Genomic DNA, 6,424 nt, shown 5'->3' on the forward strand with positions numbered 1-6,424 from the left:
ACAACGTGCCATTGGAACACAGGAGTGATGGTAGCTGATAATGGGCCTCTGTACGCCTATGTATTGTAGATATTCCATTCAAAATCAACCGTTTCCAGCTACAATAGTCATTTACAACATAAACAATGTCTACACTGTTTTTCTGATCAATTTGATTATATTTTAATGGACAAAAAATGTGCTTTTCTTTCAAAAACAAGGATATTTTTAAGTGACCCAAAACGATTGAACGGTAGTGTATGTAAAGTCTAATATTGGGATGCAAACTCAAAATGTAATACACTTCAACTCTGTATCTGACATGGTACAGGTGTCTTCCTTTGTTTATCCCATAACCATGTGTGTGAAGTGTATACTTTGGTTTCTAAGTAGATTTGTTTAAAACTACCCAGAAACACTCTGTGTGACCCTGATTTATCCCACTGCAGTATTAATCACGGTCATGGTAATATGGTTTTGGTAATATAAAGGCAACTGTATGAATTAAATATTCTGTTTGATTTGAATGAAAAATGACCACACAACCACATTGGTCTTTGAGATGGTCCTTTATTCATTAGGCTAGAAACAACATTTTGCATTACTGACATTCTCAATGGACTCATGAGAGAACCAATAAATTATTTACTAAGTTTGCTTGTTGCAGCAGCTGTAGAAATAGCAACAGCAGCCAGTACACCAAGCAGGCCTAGCTGACCAGCTAACAAATCCTTCATGAAGTCATCTGCCTATAAGGAAAAAGACAAACAGAAAACAAATGAATATGGAGTGCATCTCCTCAAGCAAAGAATTAAATAGAATATTCTCTCAATTATACTGTCATGGCTACCTGTTGGGACTTTGATTTGCCATAACGGAGGAAAGTAACAAAATGCTCGCAGTTGTTTCCAAGCCATATTTTATTGTGCGGCCTCTCATTTTGTCCACTTCCTTCATAATGACGTCAGTCGGCCTTGGTTTGTACTCGTCATCCAAGTAGTTGTTGATTTTGTAAATATTCCTTGATGCCACATCCTTTAATGTCTCTATTGTAATCGTGCCTTTACAGGAAAGACTGCCGCTGGATGAGCTAACACTGCAGAAAGCTACTCTTGAAGGCCCATCTACAAAGCAGGGGGAAAGAAAAAGTTGTGTGTTTTGCTGATGAGAGAAATAAAGAGACTGAGAGAACACAGCAGATGCTGTAGCTGATTGAATACGTTCATAAAGTTCTGACTCCATCGACCATGTTCAGATATCAGTTTTACTCTGCTGTTAGGGGCAGCAGGTAGCCTAGTGGTTAGAGCATTGGGCCAGTACTCTGCTGTTAGGGGCAGCAGGTAGCCTAGTGGTTAGAGCATTGGGCCAGTACTCTGCTGTTAGGGGAGGCAGGTAGCCTAGTGGTTAGAGCATTGGGCCAGTACTCTGCTGTTAGGGGCAGCAGGTAGCCTAGTGGTTAGAGCATTGGGCCAGTACTCTGCTGTTCGAGGCAGCAGGTAGCCTAGTGGTTAGAGCATTGGGCCAGTACTCTGCTGTTAGGAGCAGCAGGTAGCCTAGTGGTTAGAGCATTGGGCCAGTACTCTGCTGTTAGGGGCAGCAGGTAGACTAGTGGTTAGAGCATTGGGCCAGTACTCTGCTGTTAGGAGCAGCAGGTAGCCTAGTGGTTAGAGCATTGGGCCAGTACTCTGCTGTTAGGGGCAGCAGGTAGACTAGTGGTTAGAGCATTGGGCCAGTACTCTGCTGTTAGGGGCAGCAGGTAGCCTAGTGGTTAGAGCATTGGGCCAGTACTCTGCTGTTAGGGGCAGCAGGTAGCCTAGTGGTTAGAGCATTGGGCCAGTACTCTGCTGTTAGGGGAGGCAGGTAGCCTAGTGGTTAGAGCATTGGGCCAGTACTCTGCTGTTAGGGGCAGCAGGTAGCCTAGTGGTTAGAGCATTGGGCCAGTACTCTGCTGTTCGAGGCAGCAGGTAGCCTAGTGGTTAGAGCATTGGGCCAGTACTCTGCTGTTAGGAGCAGCAGGTAGCCTAGTGGTTAGAGCATTGGGCCAGTACTCTGCTGTTAGGGGCAGCAGGTAGACTAGTGGTTAGAGCATTGGGCCAGTACTCTGCTGTTAGGAGCAGCAGGTAGCCTAGTGGTTAGAGCATTGGGCCAGTACTCTGCTGTTAGGGGCAGCAGGTAGACTAGTGGTTAGAGCATTGGGCCAGTACTCTGCTGTTAGGGGCAGCAGGTAGCCTAGTGGTTAGAGCATTGGGCCAGTACTCTGCTGTTAGGGGCAGCAGGTAGCCTAGTGGTTAGAGCATTGGGCCAGTACTCTGCTGTTAGGGGAGGCAGGTAGCCTAGTGGTTAGAGCATGGGGCCAGTACTCTGCTGTTAGGGGCAGCAGGTAGCCTAGTGGTTAGAGCATGGGGCCAGTACTCTGCTGTTCGAGGCAGCAGGTAGCCTAGTGGTTAGAGCATTGGGCCAGTACTCTGCTGTTAGGGGCAGCAGGTAGCCTAGTGGTTAGAGCATTGGGCCAGTACTCTGCTGTTAGGGGCAGCAGGTAGCCTAGTGGTTAGAGCATTGGACCAGTACCCTGCTGTTAGGGGTAGCAGGTAGCCTAGTGGTTAGAGCATTGGGCCAGTACTCTGCTGTTAGGGGCAGCAGGTAGTCTAGTGGTTAGAGCATTGGGCCAGTACTATGCTGTTAGGGGCAGCAGGTAGACTAGTGGTTAGAGCATTGGGCCAGTACTATGCTGTTAGGGGCAGCAGGTAGACTAGTGGTTAGAGCATTGGGCCAGTACTATGCTGTTAGGGGCAGCAGGTAGCCTAGTGGTTAGAGCATTGGGCCAGTACTATGCTGTTAGGGGCAGCAGGTAGACTAGTGGTTACAGCATTGGGCCAGTACTATGCTGTTAGGGGCAGCAGGTAGACTAGTGGTTAGAGCATTGGGCCAGTACTATGCTGTTAGGGGCAGCAGGTAGCCTAGTGGTTACAGCATTGGGCCAGTACTATGCTGTTAGGGGCAGCAGGTAGACTAGTGGTTAGAGCATTGGGCCAGTACTCTGCTGTTAGGGGCAGCATGTAGCCTAGTGGTTACAGCATTGGGCCAGTACTATGCTGTTAGGGGCAGCAGGTAGACTAGTGGTTAGAGCATTGGGCCAGTACTATGCTGTTAGGGGCAGCAGGTAGACTAGTGGTTAGAGCATTGGGCCAGTACTATGCTGTTAGGGGCAGCAGGTAGACTAGTGGTTACAGCATTGGGCCAGTACTATGCTGTTAGGGGCAGCAGGTAGACTAGTGGTTAGAGCATTGGGCCAGTACTCTGCTGTTAGGGGCAGCATGTAGCCTAGTGGTTACAGCATTGGGCCAGTACTATGCTGTTAGGGCAGCAGGTAGCCTAGTGGTTAGAGTATTGGGCCAGTACTCTGCTGTTAGGGCAGCAGGTAGCCTAGTGGTTAGAGCATTGGGCCAGTACTCTGCTGTTAGGGGAGGTAGCCTAGTGGTTAGAGCATTGGGCCAGTACTCTGCTGTTAGGGGCAGCAGGTAGTCTAGTGGTTAGAGCATTGGGCCAGTACTCTGCTGTTAGGGGCAGCAGGTAGTCTAGTGGTTAGAGCATTGGGCCAGTACTATGCTGTTAGGGGCAGCAGGTAGACTAGTGGTTAGAGCATTGGGCCAGTACTATGCTGTTACGGGCAGCAGGTAGACTAGTGGTTAGAGCATTGGGCCAGTACTATGCTGTTAGGGGCAGCAGGTAGCCTAGTGGTTAGAGCATTGGGCCAGTACTATGCTGTTAGGGGCAGCAGGTAGACTAGTGGTTACAGCATTGGGCCAGTACTATGCTGTTAGGGGCAGCAGGTAGACTAGTGGTTAGAGCATTGGGCCAGTACTATGCTGTTAGGGGCAGCAGGTAGCCTAGTGGTTACAGCATTGGGCCAGTACTATGCTGTTAGGGGCAGCAGGTAGACTAGTGGTTAGAGCATTGGGCCAGTACTCTGCTGTTAGGGGCAGCATGTAGCCTAGTGGTTACAGCATTGGGCCAGTACTATGCTGTTAGGGGCAGCAGGTAGACTAGTGGTTAGAGCATTGGGCCAGTACTATGCTGTTAGGGGCAGCAGGTAGACTAGTGGTTAGAGCATTGGGCCAGTACTATGCTGTTAGGGGCAGCAGGTAGACTAGTGGTTACAGCATTGGGCCAGTACTATGCTGTTAGGGGCAGCAGGTAGACTAGTGGTTAGAGCATTGGGCCAGTACTCTGCTGTTAGGGCAGCAGGTAGCCTAGTGGTTAGAGCATTGGGCCAGTACTCTGCTGTTAGGGGAGGTAGCCTAGTGGTTAGAGCATTGGGCCAGTACTCTGCTGTTAGGGGCAGCAGGTAGTCTAGTGGTTAGAGCATTGGGCCAGTACTCTGCTGTTAGGGGCAGCAGGTAGTCTAGTGGTTAGAGCATTGGGCCAGTACTCTGCTGTTAGGAGCAGCAGGTAGTCTAGTGGTTAGAGCATTGGGCCAGTACTCTGCTGTTAGGAGCAGCAGGTAGTCTAGTGGTTAGAGCATTGGGCCAGTACTCTGCTGTTAGGGGCAGCAGGTAGTCTAGTGGTTAGAGCATTGGGCCAGTACTCTGCTGTTAACATTTGACTTCAGATTATGTTTACACCCTGCCCCAATTCTGGAATTGGATTATAGGCTACCACAAATACATTTCCAGATTAACATCATACCTGGAGTTACCACATGGATGACCTCTCCATTTCCAATGTACAGAGCCCAGTGTTTGTATGCACCTCTGTTTATCTCAATCATGTCACCGATCTCCATCTAAGAATAAGGTGGGTAAGAAGACATGTAATTTTGTAACACCCACACACAGTCCTGTTTTACTAACATATTTCCTCTGGCCCCTAACCCTAAAGCTGGTCCTCACAAGTATAGTTAAATATGTCCACACACACACACACCTTTTATGGTACTGTTGATTATTATAAATTAGCATTAGTCAAAGATCAGCAACAGTACTTACTGTGGTCGGACTCCTGGTTTATATGTGAATGTCTCACTGTGGGCTGTGTCTAATGACAAAAACCTCGCCCTTAGATTACAAGGTCCAAAACCAACATCCTGTTATTCAAATTAACTCTTTGAGACCCGAGCGTTCTTGCAACTAGCTCTACCTCTGACATAGAATGTTTTTTTCTCTATATATTTGTTTCTACATAATCACTACTTCAGAAAGGACACACCACATAGAAATATGTTTAACAACTTAATAAAGAATGAATGAGGGGGGGGGGGGAGAGATTCCAATGGGGTTACTGAGTCTGTTGGTAGGTGTTACGGGATTTTTATGGATAATGACTAAAACATGTATACATTTAACTTAGAATTATAACTGAACAGAATACTACTATGTTACTGTATGGATGAATTATAACTGAACAGAATACTACTATGTTACTGTATGGATGAATTATAACTGAACAGAATACTACTATGTTACTGTATGGATGAATTATAACTGAACAGAATACTACTATGTTACTGTATGGATGAATGAATCTTATTATAATCATAATGCTGAATATAATGTGTTCCTTGTTAGAAAGAATGGAGTTATCTTCAGACAGGCTGGAATGATGTGTTCCTTACAGGAAATTCTGTCTCTACCCAGGGAGGGGTGAGACCTTGGGTTGGTTACAGGTGGCAGACAGTAATGTGAGAACGCTAACTGTACTGCCATTGTATCCGAGAGGAGGAAGGACATTTTAAAACCTATGACATCAGTTTTATTATATAACCTGATGTAAATTGTACTATGATCAGTACTCTCGAGAATAAACGCTATTGATTGATTGATTTTGAGACTGGTTTCTGTCCATTTAATGCTGATAAGTATCTTACAGATTCTTATGTATGGGCAGAGTGTTTAATTGAATTGGTTGATATAGGAATTAAATTCCTTTAACAGTAAGGAGATTGTGTGAAACAGAAGTACCTTCCCTCCACCAGATGGTCATGTGACCACAGAAGTAAACTTGAATGACCTGACAGATCTCGTCACTGTGTCACCCTTTATAGGGGATCCAAATTGCCTTATTGGAGATGATAGTAACTGTCATAGAAATGATTCTGATCCCTAAAAACCTCCCTTTTCCCCAGATTGTGGCTCCTGAAAGGTAACTTAATAACATTCTGTGTAAAATGCCAATTTTACAGAAACCAGAAGGTTTTAAGTTCTGTCTGACAACAGCTCAGATATATCATATATGGTGATGCTTATGGTTTCTATAGTGTCAAAGGGGGAATTGTGGAGGCAGAAAAAGTCACTATATTTATTGCCTTAACTCCCTTACCTTTCCTCATCTGCACTCACTGTATATAGACTTTTTGTTTTCTACTGTATTATTGACTGTATGTTTTGTTTGTTTCATGTGTAACTGTGTTGTTGTATGTGTCCATCACCCATATTATCTACAGTACATG

General features: G+C 45.8%; 1 pseudogene; it reads right to left on the reverse strand.

Moving 5' to 3' along the window:
• Positions 1-529: 529 nt before the first annotated feature.
• Positions 530-5,120, reverse strand: LOC139541597 (phospholipase A and acyltransferase 4-like; annotated as a pseudogene).
• Positions 5,121-6,424: the final 1,304 nt, after the last annotated feature.

Source organism: Salvelinus alpinus, chromosome 16 (genome assembly GCF_045679555.1).
Source record: "Salvelinus alpinus chromosome 16, SLU_Salpinus.1, whole genome shotgun sequence".
In the NCBI taxonomy this organism is placed as follows: domain Eukaryota; kingdom Metazoa; phylum Chordata; class Actinopteri; order Salmoniformes; family Salmonidae; genus Salvelinus; species Salvelinus alpinus.